The sequence below is a fragment of the Canis aureus genome, chromosome 6, assembly GCF_053574225.1.
Source record: "Canis aureus isolate CA01 chromosome 6, VMU_Caureus_v.1.0, whole genome shotgun sequence".
In the NCBI taxonomy this organism is placed as follows: Eukaryota; Metazoa; Chordata; class Mammalia; order Carnivora; family Canidae; genus Canis; species Canis aureus.
Window position 1 is genome coordinate 62,343,158 of NC_135616.1, and position 20,713 is coordinate 62,363,870.

The following is a 20,713-nucleotide window of genomic DNA, read 5'->3' on the forward strand; positions in this document are numbered from 1 at the left end:
ATTCATAAGTCCAGAGTTGAGAGTAAAAGGCACTTCATGCTTCCACACTGCAAGTTCCCAGAAGTGCCAGCATTTGAGGTCAGCCCTACTACCACGAAACCTGAGAGAAGGTTGTCATCATAATTTTTTAAAGTCCATCCATTTCTTCAACTTTCTCATGAGCAAAGCCTTGATGGAGTGACGTGAAAGCCCCAAGGTGAAAGGGCAGGATGCGCATAGCCTTAGGAATAAGTTTAAAGTCTTTTCTATGTTGTGATGAGGCAACTTAGAAAATGAAATAATAGGATGTTCTAGTTGTCACCTGTCTCCTTTCTTGAACCAGGTTAAACCACACATTAGAGTATTTCTTGTGCTTCTGCCCAGTGTTCTGCGATGGTAATTTCTTTCTTTCTTTTTCTTTCTTTCTTTCTTTCTTTCTTTCTTTCTTTCTTTCTTTCTTTCTTTCTTTCTCTTTCTTTCTTCTTTCTTCTTTTTCTTTCTCTTTTTTTTTTAGATTTTATTTATTTATTCATGAGACACACACACACACACACACACACACACAGAGTGAGAGAGAGAGACAGACAGACAGAGGCAGAGATACAGGCAGAGGGAGAAGCAGGCTCCATGCACCGGGAGCCCGACGTGGGACTCGATCCCGGGTCTCCAGGATCATGCCCTGGGCCTAAGGCAGGTGCTAAACCGCTGAGCCACCCCGGCTGCCCTCTTTTTGTTTGTTTGTTTGTTTGTTTGTTTGTTTGTTTTTTAAGATTTTATTTATTTCTCAGAGAGAGAGCACAAGCAGGGGGAACAACAGGCAGAGGGAGAACAGCCTGGGATCATGACTTGAGCCGAAGGCAGATGCCTAACTAACTGAGCTACCCAGGAGTCCCTAAAGATGTAATTTCTTTTTTTAATAAATTTTTATTTATTTATGATAGAGAGAGAGAGAGAGAGAGGCAGAGATACAGGCAGAGGGAGAAGCAGGCTCCATGCACCGGGAGCCCGACGTGGGATTCGATCCCGGGTCTCCAGGATCGCGCCCTGGGCCAGAGGCAGGCGCCAAACCGCTGCGCCACCCAGGGATCCCTAAAGATGTAATTTCTAATCTAATCCATCCATTAGAGTTCACTGAAGGCATGGTAAGATACTACTAATGAGGTTCCCCTTAACTGGCTCCTTCAATACCAGAACTAACTTAAAAGGTCTCTGAAAGTCTCTTCAATTCTTTTTTTTTTTTTTTAGTCTCTTCAATTCTTAAGAAACCTTTTAGAAGGTTTCTTAAGGTTTAGAAGGTTTAGAGGGTTTCTTAAGGTTTCTTTTTTTGAAACAAAGTGGCAAACAAGTGCCTCAATGGGAAAAAATCATCTTGAAATAAGCTAACTCTGAATGATACCATTTTAAATACCCAATTGTAAGCCTCTGTTATTTTCAGACATCATCTCAACTAAGATATTTGCAGACAATGTCCATCCTGACTTCCTTTTTAAAAGAATCTGTAAACCAGGATCATAAAATCCAGAGCAATCTACACTTTAAACATCTAACCACAAGGTGGAGATCTAAAGCAAAGAGTAGTTTCATGGCTGGGCTCAACTGAGAATCCAGAGCTTCTGATCCAAGATTAGAAGTATTTGTGTTCTCAGATGGTGCAGAAATTGACATTATTGTTTTAAGCTAAAGAAAAAGACATTGCTTATCAGTGTTCTCTTATATAGATTAGAAGTGAGGGATCCCTGGGTGGCGCAGCGGTTTGGCGCCTGCCTTTGGCCCAGGGCGTGATCCTGGAGACCTGGGATAGAATCCCACATCGTGCTCCCGGTGCATGGAGCCTGCTTCTCCCTCTGCCTATGTCTCTGCCTCTCTTTCTCTCTCTGTGACTATCATAAATAAATAAAAATTAAAAAAAAAAAGAAGTGTATATGGCGTGCAAGTACTTCAGGAAGCTCTAAGCAAAACAATGTCATGCAGCAAAGTGGGAACATCGATTAGAAATCTCAAGCTTTAGATATAAAGTAAGGAGAATGCTATTGTTTTATTGCTTGACTGTGAATACATTTAACAAGGGCTAATGTGATTATTTTAGTCCAGATTTTGGAAGGCTGGTCCTGAAAACTAATTTTCAGTACCTTTAAACTCAACAGAAGTCTCAGATGTGGTTCTAAAGATTTCGCATTGTGAGTATGACTAAAATACTCCTCTAGTTTCATTTCATTTGTGGAGAGTGGTGGGACTAACTTGCCAAGTGAAGCTCTGGTGACAGCAGAAACTCCTCACCTCCCTTTCAGATGCATGGGTTTTATCAGTTTGCCCAATGATGCACCAAATGCACTTGCTTGATTCACAAATTATCTTCCAGGTCCGCTCATCTAGAAGTTTCACTATTTAAAAAATAATCTAATTTTCCTTTGATTACCTGTAGTGTGAACACTTATTTTTCCCCGTAGAAACAAACAAAAAACAATTGAAAGAGAAAATCTAAGCTACATAATAAGTAGAAAATATGGTGTGATCTTTTCTGTTTCTTCTACTTCCACATGTTTTAACTTACTTTAGAGATCATGTAACAAGTATATTAACTAGTTCCACTGCAGCCAAAATTCTTGTCAGGGTAACTCCTTAAAATTCTGCTATTTTTTTTTTATCATAATGAAAGAATCCATTTGTGGACATTGTTTTCCCTCCTAGCTTACTCAAGTACTAAGACCTTCAATCTTCCATTTAGTAAAGGTGTTGATCACCTCACCTTAGAAAATTAAAAAGGAAGGCAATCACAAGCTCAAATATTGTTGCTTTCAGCTCTTAGGTGGGAATTTCCCCTCATTCCTCAGCAGCTGATTTATCTCTTTATCTCAGTCACCTGTCTATGTTACAACTAGTAGAGCAGAGTTCCAAGCTGTTTATTTAGATAAGCATCAAAGTTTGGGATGCTGATCTGTACTCAGGAGACCTTTGATCCTGTGCACCTTGATTTGGAAATCAAATTGGAACTCTAACAAGAAAGATTTGTCTCTTCCGCTACTTTCTGGTCTCAGCAAGGCCGGAAATACCAAGAGTCGGCTCCTTGGTAGTTTAGAACTTCCGCTTCCTGATCTGGAAGAGAGCAGAAGTGGAGACATATACAAACGTGAACCAAAAAATACAGTGACCTTTTGCAATCCACCACAATATCCAGGTCAAATTTTTTCAAATGTTGCCTGTTTACTCAACCAGTATAAGCTTCTGTGCCACCATTTCAAACCAAAACAAAGTCTGTGGAAGACTTTCAGGTCACCATGCACTGGTTGCTTTGCTGGGGATCCTGAAAAAGAGTGAGAAGCATTCTCCAGGTGTGGCATCTGGAAAGCCAATATGATGTGTGAGCCAGGTGATCAATTACCAGCTTAGATAGCAATAAAGGCTGCTCAGATCTCAGTTCCTCCAGGCAGTGGTTCTCAAACTTCATACACAGCCAAATGGCATGGAGGGCTGGTTAAAATGCAAATAACTGGCTCTATCCCACCCAGACCACGGTTTCTCATTCACTAATTTTGGGGCAGGGTCAGAGAATTTGAGTTTCCAGCATATCACCAGAATGATGCTGATTCTGCTGATCTGGGGATCACAGTTGGAGAACCACTCCTTTAAGTGATTTTTGCCTGTGAAAATGGGGGAAATCCTTAAACCTTAGCAAATGCTGGGATTTCATTTTAAAGAGGAAGTGAGACATGAGCACTGGAGTTAGAATCAGCCATACTTGGGATTTGAATCTGGATCTGCCCAACACTGTGAGTCCTGGCAAATTGCCTAACTCTCTGAACCATATTTTCCTTATCTGTAAAATGGGGGAAATAATCATAACCTGTATCTGAGAACCAAATGAGATACTGAAAGTAAGGTGTCTGGTACGTGGTACTCTATAAATGGTTATTTTTACTTATTTATTTTATTTTTATTTAAAAAATTACATACACTCTTAAATAAACAAATACATCCAGATGTAAGCAGTAATTTCTGAGATCTAAGCACAGGAGAAACTTTGATCAGGATACAGTATGGGTTTGTACTGGATTTAGCTTCAATAAAAATAAATTGGTACAGTTTAAAGAACAACGTTGTTCTATTAAAATAAAAATTTCTCATAAGATTTCTGGTTCTCTCTTGAAAGTTCTCACTAATTCCCACTTTCTTTATTGCCATCTTAAAGCTCATTCTAACATTTACTTCTTTATTCTGTTTCTTGCTGATATATTTCTATACTGTGAAAGAAAGAAAGAAAGAAAGAAAGAAAGAAAGAAAGAAAGAAAGAAAGAAAGAAAGAAATTTTTTTTCTAATATGGAAAAATTCTACGGGCTCTAAACTCCTATACAGTGGAGTTAACCCTCTCCAGTTACCAAATCAGAGTCTGAACACAAGGGGATAATTAACAAAATGAAGAAAATTAAGTAAATTAACAACATATGTTAATAAACTAATCTAGGGACATTAAAATTAACTTCTACTGCCCAGTTTCCGTGTTAATGAGGCATCTGTGCACTTCCGTCAGAGTGATAGTATATTATATCCAAAAGCAAAGGGAGAGCTAGAGGGAAGTGGCCAGAAGCTCCCCACCACTTTCAATGACTAAAAATGGGCTTAACCCAAAGTTAGATTAAAAAAAAGAATCGCTCATGCATTTATTAAGCATATATTCATGGTAAACTTCCTGCGGTCTCTGTGTGACACTGGGAATATACTTAGGAGTAAAAGATATCCAGGTCTTCACCTCATGGAGGTTATAGTCTAGTTTGGAAAACAAACATTAATCAAATAAGCACATGAATACATAGAAAAAGAGAAACAGTGGTATGATTGGTATAATGGACAAAAAATATGGCCTACACAATACAGTGACAATGGGAAAGCCTATAGGAGCTATCACAGCCTGTGCAAAGTCATAAAGTAACAGGAGCATGATGGCACATCTGAAGGTATGAAAGGAAACCAAAGAGGCTGGAGGTGAGAGCTAAGGCTAAGTCAGGACCGTGAAGGGCTTTGTAGATTAGGCAAATAGGTCTTCATCCTAGGAACAGTGGGAAGCCACAAGACAGTTTTAATCAAGGGATTGGCATAGTCTAATTAGCATTTGTAGAAGATCACTTGGGGTTCAGTGTGCCAAACAGGTTAACAGATGTGGCGTCCTGGGGCTGAGGAGGCAACATCAATGGCAAAGAAGTAGTGGCAAGAGTCAGTGCAATTGGGGGTACTACCATTACAGTCCACGTGAGAGAGAAATGATGGTTGATCGGACTTTGTGGTGATAGAATAATTGTTATTCTTTGTAACTTTCTTTAGTGGTGCAAAGAAGGAAAAAATGTCATTTCTCCAGCAAGTCCAAGTATTAATATGCCTACAAGCATACAGATGGACCACATGATCATTCAAAGTCCCCTCCAACACCCTGACATGACTTAGATGAGGTTCTAACTCACACTGTCACACAACTAGTCTTATGAATGACATTTCATTTTGTTTCAGAGTTATTGAAAAGATTGCCTAATACCATTGCCTAGGTGCTTGAACTCACCATTTGCATTTCATCTTTTGTTTGGTAAAGGCTTATAATGTTTCAGGAAACCCTTGGAATAAATGCCCCCCAGAGGAAAAATTTAATTTGTTTCCTGGTTAGGCCACCAGTAAAGATTAATACACACTAGGTGAGAATGAGCTTCTGGAAAAATAGGGCTGACGGGCTTCCTTAGTAGGCCTTAGATGACAGAAGAGGAAGGAGTGTTGAAGCAGAGTGGAGAAAGAGGGAATGGGACACTAAAGACAAACGTTGCCTCCTTCCTCAGGTTTGCTGGGGCCAGCCTTATAAATGAGGAGCTATGGCAGGTTGTCACAGACAGTACGCTACCATTTTAAGTTGGTTTTACACAATACCCTCCCTCTATAGAGTATCAACCAGGAATGATGATGAATTCCAGAATGCATTTTTTATCGTGCCCTTCATTATTGGAAATGAACCCAGTAAAGGCAGAGAGATGTATCTGTGAACATAGACTTCTTGCCCATCACATCAGGAAACAACTACTTCTCCATTCTCAACCATTTTTGTGCAGAGGTCATGTCCCATGTTCCTACCTCTGGGGAAGGTAAAGAAAGCTCACAAACTGTGGCCATTCTTAGGGGCCAGACTATTTCCTCTTCCTCAGATAGGTCTGAGCCCTTACCCTCTGTCAAAAGACATACTTAAGACAAGACCACTGCTGTCTCTTCCTCTATTATTGCTATCAACTTATACTAGAATCTTTCCAGTCTCCTGCACACTGTTATTAAAGGGAGTTTTATTGCCAGTTGGTCTAAAAGAGGTTTTTGGAGCTGAAATCTTCTAAGGGAGTATATATAGATAGGATGAATAGGTGGCAACTTGAATCACATTTATCTGGAGTAATTCTGCAAAATGCCTGGGCTCTGACTCAAATCTACTAAATCAAAATCTACATTGTCATAAACATTCTTTTTTTTTCTTTTTTTAATTTAAATTCAATTTGCCAACATGTAGTATAACACCCAGTGCTCATCACATCAAGTGCCGTCCTTAATGACCGTCACCCAGTTACCCCTTCCCCCCACCCACCTCCCCTTCAGCAACCCTGTTTGCTTCCCAAAGTTAAGAGTCTCTCATGGTTTGTCTTTCTCTCTAATTTTTCCCCATTCTAAGTGATTCCTAGCACACTGATATTTAGGAACTACTGCTCTATGGCAACTATAATACAGCCCTCTATGGACACACCACTGTGTCCCAAACTAGTGAAAGGAAAGGGGTGGGTTACTGATAACCTCAGCTTTTCACACTAATATAGTAGCCTGAAGAGCCTTATTCATTAGGTCAGTCAAGTAAATTGGTCTGGAATTTTGCCTGAGACAAAAAGGTTGAGATCTTTCCTCTGAAATTCTTTTTAGAGAGAGGTTTGAGTAAAGGGAGAATGGTTATCATCTCATCTCCACATGAAGGAACCATCCCTCTAGTAGCATTTGAAAATGTAGGGGGTGGGGGAGGTCACATTATTGACTGGTGAGTGCTATGGGCACTTGGTGGTCCAAAGCCAGAGATGCTACACACCTTGCCTTTTGGGGGCCTCCCACACGGCAAAAAATTGAACTGCCCAAATGCCAGTAATTCCCAAGATTGAGAATCCTTCAGCTTTGATGCCCCTATCATGCTGAATGCAGATGTTCGATATTTGCCATAGAATCTTCCCTTTGGGGATGCCTGGGTGGCTCAGTGGTTGAGCATCTGCCTTCGCCTCAGGGCAGGATCCTGGAGTCCCGGGATCGAGTCCTGCATCAGGCTCCCTGCAGGGAGCCTGCTTCTCCCTCTGCCTATGTCTCTGCCTCTCTGTGTGTGTCTCTCATGAATAAATAAATTCAATCTTTAAAAAAAAAAAGAATCTTCCCTTTGTTCTATACATTGAATAGAGTGTATATATTTCCACGTTATTGAAGTGAATGTACATAAAATACTCAGCATAGTGCTTGCCTTATTATAAGTAGCTCTAAGAGTTTCAGACTTATTATTTAATCAATGAAAATGAGTGGTTGAGGATTAGTGAATAGATTGTCCTTTCCTAGAGCTTGCTGATTTGAAAACAATCCAGAGTAAAAAAAAAAAAAAAAAAAGAGAGAGAGAGAGAAAGAAAAAGAAAAAAACAATAGAAGAAGGTTGATATAACCTATGGTTAACTTATAAGGTCTGTGTTAACCCTTTTGGTTACCTTAAGAAAGCCCAGTTCTGTTAGACCACAATTTTCCATCACCTTCTCATCATCTTCAGTAACATTGTAGTATTCAATGGATATATGAAAGTTGGGAAAATAGAGTGCTTGCCATTAAAACAGTGTGCATCAATATTTGGCCTTAGCTTTCACTGCTGTTAACAGTAGTTTCTAAGATAAATTGAGCTTTCTATAAAAATAAATCGAGTGTTAGGAGTCATAATTCATACCAGACTCAGGAAAAAAGATCCTTGCTGAAAAAACACAGTTGAAATGGTATTCTTGCCAGAAGCCATATACCATTCTGCAATTTATTTCCTTTTTAGTGGAAGGAAGGACTTCAAAGCCGTAAGTATACACATATGCTACAAGTATGTCTAAAATCTAAATGTAGGAACCTCTGAACCAACATCCACATGACACAATTAGCAATTCTATCATTTATACCATGAGACAATATTGAAATGAGGAGATGTAGAGATTGAGAGATGACATAAAGTACCTAAGCAAAGAATAATGAGGTTTGGAAGACAGAGCTTTCTATAACTCCAAAGTCATCAATAACTTCCCACTCATCACCTTTAGGATATAATCCAAGTTTCTTTATATGTCCTGCAAGTTCCCAGTCTGACCCTTTGAAAACTAACAAATCGGTATGTATTTTGAGTAGTCATTTCTAAAGCAAAGAGAAGCATGGGGAGGCATAGTATAAAAAAGAAAAAGAGGGACGCCTGGGTGGCTCAGTGGTTGAGTGTCTGCCTTTGGCTCAGGGTGTGATCCTGGAGACTCAGGATCAAGTCCCACATCAGGCTTCCTGCAGGGAGCCCGCTTCTCCCTCTGCCTGTGTCTCTGCTTCTCTCTCTGTGTCTCTCGTGAATGAATAAATAAAATCTTTTAAAAAGAAAGAAAGAAAGAAAGAAAGAAAGAAAGAAAGAAAGAAAGAAAGAAAGAAAGACAGAAAGAAAGAAGGAAGAAAGAAAGAGAAAGAAAGAAAGAAAGAAAGAAAGAAAGAAAGAAGACAGAAAGAAAGAAAGAAAGAAAGAAAGAAAGAAAGAAAGAAAGAAAAGAGACTTCCCTGAGAGATGGCGGAGGTGACATTCTAGTGTCCACTCTGCCACCAACCACATTCAAGTTACTTTTCATCATCTGTGAAACTAAGAGAAGCAAAGTGACAGGTGAAATCAGTAGGGGTCTAACAGTTTACCAATTCACTTGAATTTCTCCTTTATTGTCAGAATTGCTAGGCATGTCCAGAAAATTTATGAATGGTCTGTTTCACCTCTTGTTCTTTATCAACTGTGTCATGGATTAACATAAATTTAAGAAGTAACTGCTAAAAGTTTGAACACTGATATCTTTTTATTTTATTTATTTTTATTTTTTTAATATATTTTTTTAATTTTTATTTATTTATGATAATCACAGAGAGAGAGAGAGAGGCAGAGACACAGGCAGAGGGAGAAGCAGGCTCCAGCACCGGGAGCCCGACGTGGCATTCGATCCCGGGTCTCCAGGATCGCGCCCTGGGCAGGCGATAAACCGCTGCGCCACCCAGGGATCCCAACTGATATATTTTTAAAGTTGTGAAAAGGCCTTTCTGATAGTGGAAGGCAAACAGTGAAACTCATGCTTATACTTATTTTGTTGCAATGTACAAGTTTTTTAAACTCCAAATTTAGTACTTTACCCATCTATTTCCCTTAATAGTCCTTTCAGAATGATCCTTTAAATTTTAACTAAGTTGAAAAAAAGATTGTTTTGGAAATATATCACACTGAAGCAATTCAAGTTTGTACTAATTCTAAATCGAAGGAAACCCTCCTTATAGCCATTCATCAAAGGATATTTTTGGTGTCTTTCACAGAGATATTAAGAATTTTTTTAGCATGGGAGTTCTCCAAAGGTTTTTCAAAATAAGCATGTTTCTAAAAGAAATCCAATAAAAGCAAAGATAGTGCGGTGGCGGCTGCTTAGAAAAGAAGCAAAAACCTCTCATAATTGGTTTATAAAGATTTCTTTTAAGAAGCCCATGGTGCTTAAATAAAATTCTAAAATAAGTATCAAGGTTTCAATACAATAACACAAATTAGTAGGCTATAAAACACACAAATATAAAGTAGCCCAGAGTATGTAACAGTGTTTTACCACTAGCTATTCTAAATTTCATCCAAAACAATCCAGTCCCCAGAAATCTTATGCACTTCTAAAATCTTCCTTCTGCCAGAAACCAGCTCCTTGGGAGTCTCCTGATGGATTTCTGCCTGACATCTCCCCAGCCTGGCTTCCCTCCTGCCTAGCATCTTCTCCCTGTGTTCACAGAACAGCCCCAGGGTGCTGCTCACCACATGTGGTGGCACCCAGGCAAAATTCTTTGACTTGAGCAGTGATGCTCCCATTGACTGTACACATTGTCAAAGCACTGATGATGGAATTTCCAAGTATGTGGCGGAACTGCATTCTAGTGGAAAAGGAAAGAGACTGATTTCAAGTGTAATAACTAGGATTTGCACTCTTGGGGAAAAAAGCAGTAGTCAGAATCTCAACATCACTCAAACAGGTGCTATAGGACCCAGAAAAGTTTGTGTACTGTGAGAATGACAGAGACAAGATGTTACTTGTAAAAAAAAAAAGAAGAAGAAGAAAGAAAGAAAAAGAAAGAAGAAAGAAAGAAAGAAAGTAAGAAAAAAAGAAAGAAAGAAAAAAAGAAAGAAAAAAAGAAATCTTGCCATTTGCAATGTTGTGGATGGAACTAGAGGATATGTTAAGTGAAATAAATCAATCAGAGAAAGACAATGATCATATGATCTCACTCATATGTGGAATTTAAGAAACAAAATAGAGGATCATAAGGGAAGAAAGGAAAAACTAAACAAGATGAAATCAGAGAGGGAGACAAGCCATAAGAGACTCTTAATCACAAGAAACAAACTGAAGGTCACTGGAGGGGAGGGGGGTCGGGAGGATGGGGTAACTGGGTGATGGGCATTAAGCAGGGCTCTTGATGTAGTGAGCACTGGGTGTTACATAAGGCTGATGAATCGCTGACCTCTACCTCTGAAACCAATAACACATTATATGTTAAATAATTGAATTTAAAGTTTAAAAAATAAGAAATAAAAATTAAAAAATAAGAACTGCCTCCTATAGAGATAAGGAGACTTCCATCTGGCCTGCTAGACTCAGGGAAACTGGCAAAGCCTGAAGCCCATCTGGATTTATATTAGAGGACAGGAAAGCAAAACAGATGAGGGAAGGATAAAGCGTGAAGGATTCAAGAGAGCCTGTGTGACCTGAGTTCACATGACAGATTTTAGCAGGAGAGAAATTTAGGAGAGAAGATTTGAAGAGGTTCACTATGCTAAGGATGAGACCTCTCCCAGAATGTTTTGGGAAACATTATAATAAATATTTCCTTTCTCTTTAATTAACTTTCATTGTCTGGTTGATGTTGTTTTGAATGTGCAAGGGATCTATTAATCCCTCAGGCATAACTAGAAGTCAGTCTTTCCAAAATGAGGATCTGATCATGTCACTCCACTCCTGAAAGTCCTCTGAAAGTTCCTAATCACTCTGCTTAGCACTGCATGATCTGGTCTCTATGTGGGTTCAGTCACATCTCCTCCCATTACCCAAAATCTATGCTCCAGCCACATTTAAAATGGATTATTCCCAAAATGTACTGTTATGATAGTGTGCCTTATAATAAGAAATACATATTTGGTCTTTCTCTTGTGCCTGGTGCAAAATTCCTAAAACCATTTTAAGTTCCCTAAGTGTTGACAGAGGTAAAGATGTCTTTGTTAATAAGATGACTTTTATTAACCTAAGTTTGTGGGCTGGCTGCCTGGGAACCACTCTGTGAATAGAGGATTGGAATTTGCGGTTCCACCTTTGGGGAGAGGAAAGGAGCTGAAAGTTGAGTCAGTCACCAATGGCCAATGATTTAATTAGTCATGTTTATGCAATGAAGCCTCCACAAAATTCCAAAAGGACAGACTTCAGAGAGCTTCAGGCTGGTGATGATTTGGAAGTGTGGAGAGAGTTGCTTGCTTAGAGACACAGAAGCTCTGCATACCTTCCCATATATCTTGCCCTATGAATCTCTTCCATCTGGCTGTTCCTGAATTGTACTCTTTTAGAACAAACTGGTGATCTAGTAAGTAGAATGTTTCTCTGAGCTGTGGAAGCCACTTTAGCAAATGAATCAAACACTAGGAGGGAGTTGTGGGAGCCTCTGATCTTTAGACAGTTAGTCAGAAGCACAGGTAACAAGCTGACTTTGTGACGGGTGGCTACAGTGACGAGGCAGTCTCTAGGTAGATAGTGTTCGAATTGAGTTGAATTGTAAGATACCCAGCTGCTGTCAGAGAATCACTCAGTGGTGTGAAAACACACACACACACAATGATCTCATAGGTCTTCAGATGTTCACACTTGCTTCTGTCCCCTCAGCTTGAAATGCATCCTTCCCCTCTTCATCCACCTCTACAAGTATTTGCTGAGCAGCTATTATGTATTAAGTACTGTTCAAAGCACTGAGTGACCAAAACAGTGAGCAACAACTACTACAACTACAATAGCAAAGCAGTGAACAAAACACACAAAAAGCTGCTACCTACTTGCATATTGCCTTGGGTGACTCTTCATGCCATTCAAAACGTACTCCAATATCAATAGAATGCAGTGTGTAGACTTTGTTTGAATCTCAAAAAAAAAAAAAAATTAAAACAAATGAACTTTGAATCTAACTGGATATTTGAAAACATTAAAGAAATAATAATTACTGATTTTTAGGTAAGATATTGGTATCATAGTTATAGTATTTTTTAAATAAAAACAAGAATCCTTACCTTTTGGAGATATATACCAAAATATTTATGGAGGCAATAATATGAAGTCTGGAATTGGATTCAAAATAGTCCATTGAGGCTTTGGGGGCAGTAAGGAGAGTACAGATGAAACAAAACTGCCATTTGTATTGGGGATCCCTGGGTGGCTCAGTGGTTTTGGCACCTGTCTTCGGCCCAGGGCGTGATCCTGGAGACCCAGGATCAAGTCCCACATCGGGCTCCTTGCATGGAGCCTGCTTCTCCCTCTGCCTGTGTCTCTGCCTCTCTCTCTGTGTCTCTCATGAATAAATAAATAAAATCTTTAAAAGAAAAAAAAAAACCTGCCATTTGTAAATAATTATCAGATCATCTCTCTACTTTTGTATATATTTGAAAATTTCCATCATACAAAGTTTCTAAAAAAGAAAAAAAAAAAGTAAAGATGCATTGGACTTCCTGCCTCCCTACAAGCTTCCCCTGGGGCTCCAAACCTTGCTCTATTTCTTGAAAGCCAAGGGCCCCTCTTGCTCTCCCAGCTGCTTGACTCCCCTTATCATTACACCATTTCATGACTGTCATTTCATGTATCACTCCCAGTTGAGGGCAGGGACTGTCTGTGTCTTTCTAATCATTCTCTCATCAGTTCCAGCTATAATGCCTGGCAAAAAAATAGATACTGGGCATTACCTCTGCAAATGAAAAGTGATGTTCTTTATTCATGAGAGACACAGAGAGAGGCAGAGACAGGCAGAGGGAGAAGCAGGCTTCCTGCAAGGAGCCTAATGCAGGACTCGATCCCAGGACCCTAGGATCACAACCTGAGCCAAAGGCAGATGCTCAACCACTGAGCCAACCAGGTGCCCCTATAATAATCAGATTTTAATGAAGATGACATTGGTTTCAAGGGAACAGAAACTTGGTAGCTGTCTTCTGTACTACAGAAAATTTTCTGGCAGATGTGATTCCATTCACTCCACACGTATTTTTGAGTCCCCCAATGTATGAAAGCTACTGGGCTGGGGACCCTATACTCCCTGTTAACAATTGTCTTTTTTCTTTGGAGTACCCATGAAAGACTAGGGGAAGATGTGGGCATGCCCCGGCACATATGTGCACACACACAGTTACTTTCTCATTGTTGGTCCCTTCAGGATCTAGTTGAAGCAAACAAACAAGTTAGTATCCCTGTAGCAGTATCTAGCACTTCTGTTAGCTTGTTTTCTGTACTGTTTTGATGAGCAACATAAGATTCTCTGTAATTTAAAAATGATTGCTAGCCCTCTTCAATAAAAAGTGTTAGCTGTAAATAAAAACAACTTTTTTTTTACTCTGAGACTTATTTTCTTCCTAAAATAATTAAGAGACAAGATATATATGCAAATTATTTATTCTACTAATAATATGAAACTTGCTAAGTCCTACAGGTCTCTGTAAGTCAGAAGCAACATGAGTCTCTGATACCCAACCTTTCCCAATTCCAAATTAAGTACAAATAATAAAATCAGTGTAATGATAAGGTAAGATGGAAAATACACTCTAGTTTTGAGATATTCCTCTCTTCTGGGGAGATTACTTGGCTCAATTTGAGTAAAACTACATCATCTGCCAAGGAAAATTCATGTCAAATAGAGTATTTTCAAAGAATATACATTTAATGAATATACATTTAACTTTTACTGTATCTTTGTTAAGTGCCTGAGGTGTCTCAACATTTCAAAACCTGTGATTGGGATGCCTGGGTGGCCCAGTGGTTGAGCATCTGCCTTTGGCTCAAGTCATGATTCTGGGGTCCTAGGAGTGAGTCTCACATAGGGCTCCCCTTAGGGACCCTGCTTCTCTCTCTACCTGTGTCTCTGTCTCTCTCATGAATAAATAAATAAAATCTTAAAAAAAAAAACCTGTGATAATCCTTCTAATGATGGCACAGTCTGATAGCCAAAGATAATTCTTTTTTTATTTAAAATTTTTAAAAATTATTATATTTTTAATTTTTTAGAGAGAAAGAGTGCAAGGGGAAGGCAAGGAGGAATAGAGGGAAAAGAGGAGAGGTAATCTAGAAGGCTCCATGCTTAGCATGGACCCAGGGCACCAGGCTCAGCTTCACAACCCTGAGGTTATGACCTAAGCCCAAATCAAGAGTCAGTCCCTTAACCGACAGAGCCACTCAGGTGCCCCCAGAGATTTTCTTAATACAATTAATTCCATCAATTCTAAGATAAAATACACTTTGCAATTAATAGTGCACAGAGCGTTACAAAACAGAAACCAGGATCACTGTTGCAAATTCTCTAATATGACTCTACTAAGTAGGGCCAACTTATCATGATTGACACCATCATGGGACTGCACAGGGCATGCACCTCCAAGAAGCTGACCACATTTTAACTGAATGAACAAGTGAATGAATCTCATAAGTTTGGACTGATGAAGCAGGTTCAAATATTAAAAGTCTATGTTATAGAAGAATATACATCATATAGTTATTATTCTAAGAATATACTGAAGCCAAAAAATTACATCTTGATAAAAGATTGTAGAGAAACTCCTTTAATAATAGCCAAAATATTATTTTGACCAATTATCTGAATATAAATAATATTTTTAAGTGTTCAAGTATGTGTTTAAAATATTTATATATTAATTTATGGTAGTAAATTTCATTACTTACAAAGAAATATTTATTAAACCAGGAGAAGTACCTACCTATTCCTGACTTTCAATGTTTTCTAGTATGGAGGACAGCACTCAGTTACTAACACCAGAAACCTGGTTTGGATTCTATTTTGGATTCTCCCTTTCTCCTAGTCTCATCGACCTGATTACCAACATGCTTTTTGTCTATGATCTAACTTTTCCTCGTCTGCTTAAGAAACTCCCACTTTCCCTCACAATTTACAATTCTGTGTAGCCTAACCTGATTCTCCCAACCAGACTTAGATCTTCCTAACATCTCATATATACCTCAATTTCTATTATAGCATTTTCTTACAGTTTCATTATTTGAACACATCCATCCCTTAAGTATGTGGTGGATCAAAGTCAATTGATGGGGCAAACCAATGTCCACAAGAGGGAGCCATAAATCAGGAATCAGAGATCAGAAACCAGCCCTAGAATCAAGGGATCAGGTTAACATGGTACCTAGAAGACAAGCAAAGATGTAGGAAATGGAGATGAGTACAGAAATAAGAGCAAGTTAGTCAAATGAAGAGGGTCCAGAAAGATTGCCGCAAACATTGGTGGGTCAGAGGATGACATATACCTGAGAGAGTTATGGCGAATGTTAAACTGTTTAACAGAACCAAGTCAAGGCAATCCTTGGGAATGTTCTGTTTATGCACCAAATGAATGATGAGCTATTGGTAGTCTGAGTTCCTCTCCCAGGTAAGTGGGAACCAGGGCTTTGGTTCATCTGGGATTTCAAAACTGGAGGATATGAAAAAGTCTATGGGTGAGCTGGTTGCTGTGGGGTGGGAGTAGAAGGTAACTGAATCTATGGCTCAGGTCTCAAGAAAGAGGTAGAAGGAGCCAAGGAAACTTGCAAGTACTCATTTGTTTACTCAGTAAATATGCATTAAGTGCCTTATGTATGCCAAGTACTGTGCCAGTATCTTAGCCTGAGCTGCCACAGCCAAATACCATAGACTGGGTGGCTTAAACAGCAGTCATTTCTTTCTTCCAGTCCTGGAGACTGGAAGTCCAATATCAAAGTGCTAGCAGGGTTGGTATCTCACGAGAACTCTCTCCTTGGGCTACAGATGTGCACCTTCTCATTCTACCTTTATAGGTCCTCTCTTCAGTTTTTCCGTTGTTTGGCAGGTGGAAAGAGCCAAAGCAAGCTCTCTGGTATCTCTTTTTATATGGGCACTAATTCCATCATGAGGGCCCCACCCTCATGCCCTCATCTAAATCCATTTATCTGCCAAAGCTCCCATCTCCAACTTCCATCACATTGGGAGTTAGTGCTTCAACATATGAATTTGGAGGGGGAGGACACAAAGTCCACAGCAGCCAGTGGGGCTTTGACATTTATGATGGAGCAGATCCTTTACAAGTACAAGTGACAAAATGCAACAGAGAGGAAAAACAAAGTTTTAAGGAGAATGTATTTCAGAGGTTGCTAATGTAGCCATCAAGTTTAAGGAAATCGTAGAAGACAAGAATGGGACTCAAACCAGGGTCAGAAGCAAAGACGACATGAAGTAATAAGAAGAGTCAGAGGAGTTAAGGACGGCAGCCTGGGAAGATGTGCAGAGGTAGCAGCATATGGGCTGGGGTTTATCTTGTGGTTCCTTGTGGTGGGTGAACCCAAGGGGAGGGCAGGTGAGGTATTGAACCTGTTCAGAAATGAGGGAAGGGGTCTGAGATTCAAGCTCCCCTTCAGGCTTGTAGCAAGCACGCAGCAGTCAAGAAACATTTGTGGAGTAACTTAATACAACTGTCCTGCTTTTAAAATTGATTTGATTAGTCTGACCCACGAGGAGTACTTTTTTAAGCCAACAATTCTCATAAACTTCTGCCCAGCTGCCCAATTTCTAGATAATCTAGTGCCTTTTCTTCTTTATACCACCTTACTTTCCCCTCCTGTTCCTCCCGACTCTCCCTGAACATAAAGAGCTTTTTGCATCTTATAAACCAAAGAACAGAAAAGAATGAAGCTGAGCAATCAAGTCAGATACTTTTGGGGAAATAGCAAAAGATTTGAAGCAGAAACGATTGCTGTTGGTGATTCTCATTTGGCCTTGGAAGCCCTCCATCTGGATCAGGGGCATGGCAAAAATCCACTAACCCCCATTTCATTTTACCAGTCGAGCAAACACCCAGGTGGCTTACAGTTCACAGCTCAATAAATGCTATTTGGGTTCTTGTTGAAGCCTGGTTGGGGATGTTATGTAAGAGAGGAAGAAGCCTACAGGCACAGCAAGGCCACTGGATGCTTTGCTGCACGTATTGTCTTCCCACTGTTTGCCTTGCCAACGTGGGTGTGGGTGTGCACGTGGTCCTTCCCGGAGGAGCTGCTTGCACTGGGCGTCCTTGGCTGTGTTGCTGGGAATCTGTCCGCAGATTCTCCTCACCCCTTGGGGGGTGGGGGGGAGTGGTTGGGGAGAAATAGCAGGAGGAAGTTCAACCAGGGTCAAGGAGGCTTGTTTTCTCTTCCTCATCAATGGATTTACTCTATAAACTGATTTGTGCTGCCAAAGAAAAGGAAATCCTCATTGTCTTTCACACTCGAGCTTCCCTAACGTAAGCATTATCTCAGGAGTAGTGATTTTGGTCCCAAACCTATTTCAGACACGCACGTTTCATTTGTTTTTTCCTGGAATGATGATGAGATCAAGGCCTGTATCTATGAAAGAGTGTGTGAGAGTTTCTGGAAGTATATAAGGATTGATGGCAGTGGTGTAAAGCCCTTTCACACCTTTTCATTTCTGTTATTCTCTAAAGATATTAAACCTGTTGCCTGAAACCCTCACAGAAAGGATTTAGTGATAAAACTCTCCGAATACCTAAGTGTTAGAAAGCCCTAGTTCATGATCTTGCCTGAGTCTAGTAATATCCAATTCCTTAAATTTTGATATTAAAAATAAGCCTTCCTAAAGTTGCAGTAAACCTTTATATATTTCTTTAGATAATTGAAAAATAGTGTCTAAAGAGAAACTAGCCATAGAAGTCCTAAAGTTTTTAAATAATAGGGTGAAAATGGCCTTAAAGATCAATGAAATCATCAATACAGTCCTGTCACTTTGCAGATGAGGGAAGCTAAGGTTACTCGAATGACTCGATTGGCACATGGTGACAAAACTCAAGAGTGGAGAAATGGCACAGGAGAGGTCTTCTATTCCTCAAAGTCCAAGGCTGTGCTACAGAAAATTCTATTCCACAGTACATTTAAGAATACATGTTTTGTATTAAAATTCCAAACTACTATGAAGATTGAAGGCCATGTCTCCACGTATTTCCTTGAACATTTCCAAACAGGCTTTTTTTTTTTTTTTTTTTTTCAGTTTTTGCTCTGCATGTGGACTTTATTCTTAACTCAAAAGCTTAGCATAAAAGCAAGTCTTTGGAATTTTTTTTAAAAGATGGAGAATTTCCTCTGCGTCTTAGACCTTAGAGCTTCCTCAGACCTTATTTCATTTTAGCTAGTTTAATTTTACTTTTTAAAAACTCCTTTATTTTCATTTGACTAAAAAAGTGTGTTTATCCCTTACCTCCTTGCCACTTGAAATCCTTGTCTTACTTAGCCATAAAAAGTCCAAATACAATTTAACACCTAACAAGAAAAGAGGTGTAATGGGGAAATGACAATTTTGCTAAATTGAGCAGTATTTCTTAGAAAATCATAGGGAAGTGAATTCTCTGTGAGCTCTACAGCTGTTAGCACTGAATGATAACCACCACCTTCTCTAAACTCTACCATCAAGGTATCAAATCCCAATATCCTCTAAGGTCAGGTACGGTCATCCCCTTAGAGATTTGAAGATAGCAGATATACATCAATTAAATTAGAAAGGAAAGATTATTAGAGTGAAGATTTTATTTCTCCAGGCTGACTGCACTTCTAAAGAATGAATATTAAATGAAAATTAATAAAGAATTTTAATTCAAATCTATTTAGTATTCTTGAGAAATTCATCAAAAATAACCACTGACATGTCATTATCCAACAAGTTCAAAGTACTTCCTACTTGGTAAAAGAAGAGACTTCATGTTCTATATAATCATGCTGTCATAAGAATAAAAAAACCACTTTGATTTGACAGAAAGTATTTTTCTCCCCCAGGAATGAAAAGGAGGGGAAAACCCACATTGCTGAGTGCAAAAATAATTATAGTAGTATCAGTATTAAAGTTAGCTACAGGCAATATTAATATATACTTTATGTCCAAGGAAAGCAGTATCAATGAAATTGCTATAATGGATGAATAATAATTTTTGCACTATAACCATGTATTTTGCCAAAATACTTCCCTTATGTAACAGAAAAGTGAGTAAGTTTAAAAACAGTGACTCATGACCACCTGCTACTTCTAAAAGTCCAGGGATATGAATACCTATTATTCAGAGGCTAGTAATGCCCTGTAGATCTCTCTTTTTATTCTCTACCTTTGTCAGCCAACTCACTTTACGGCTATTAAGTCCACAAAGCTTCTGAATCCTCTCCAGCCCATCTCATAACAAAAGTTGACCACCTGACATGCAGGTCTGGTTCTGTGAAAATACATTAATCCCACCCTAAAACCATGATAACCTGAGTCAACAGTGAACACATTAGTGAAATACAATTGCTGGTTTATGGTGTTATTCCAGTTAGCCACTGAGCATGAGGCATCTTCTAGTTCTTCCATTGTTTAAAGATTCATTCAATTTGTCAGCAAGCTGAGTGGACATAAAAGACGAGGCAATGAAATCATGAGTTGATCTAGCCACTAAAATAACTCCTATTATTAAAAAAACTTAATATTAATTCAATTTTTATTTAATAAATTATATCTAGATGGAGACTTTGAGCTATAACAAGTAACAATCTACAAACTACAAAAATTACTAAAATGCTTTATATCATTTTTATTGACCTATGGGACAGCCTAGAATCCTTGAGAGAAAATTAAAACCCCTAAATGGATAAAAACAAATTTATACCACTACTACTACCACTGTAAGAAATGTCATGCATACATTTTTTTTCCAAAACAAAATTAAACTGAAGACTAGGATAGCTGATCTAGAAGAGACCCTAAAAAGTATCTCCCTTTGACAGAGGGGAAAACAGAGGTCTAGCGAGGTTAAGTGATACAGTGGTAAACACAGCTCACTGGCTGGTGTGTGAATAAACTGGAAATAGGTGGAAGGTCATGACTCTCTTCTCTGTTCTTCCCATGTAGGACAGAGTTCACTATCATCCCTGTGCCTCCCCTTTTAAGATCCTTTCTTAGTATCCACTTGTTTCAAGTGCCTAATCTATGTGCTATCCCTAAAGAGTCCGAATTTCTCAGTTAACTATTACGTTTGGAAAACAATCTCCTAAGCCAGCATGTAGTCTTAAATCACGCTGTGTTCCATGGCACATGCATAGATGCTGCCCAACAAAAGAGCTCTCTGATCAAACAGGTTTGGGAAATTCGAAGATAAACCAAGGTTTCTTTTCTATAAGATTGTTTCAGGTC

General features: G+C 39.0%; 1 long non-coding RNA gene across 2 annotated transcripts in view; it reads right to left on the minus strand.

Moving 5' to 3' along the window:
• Positions 1 to 2,687: 2,687 nt before the first annotated feature.
• The window catches only part of LOC144316232 (uncharacterized), a 192,005-nt gene continuing 173,979 nt past the window's right edge, over positions 2,688 to 20,713 (minus strand). For both annotated transcript variants that reach the window (XR_013382086.1, XR_013382085.1), the window contains exons 19-20: positions 12,336 to 12,420; positions 2,688 to 3,072 (exon numbers count right to left, since the gene is read on the minus strand). This is a non-coding gene — a long non-coding RNA (uncharacterized LOC144316232). The remainder of the gene's footprint in view (positions 3,073 to 12,335; positions 12,421 to 20,713) is intronic.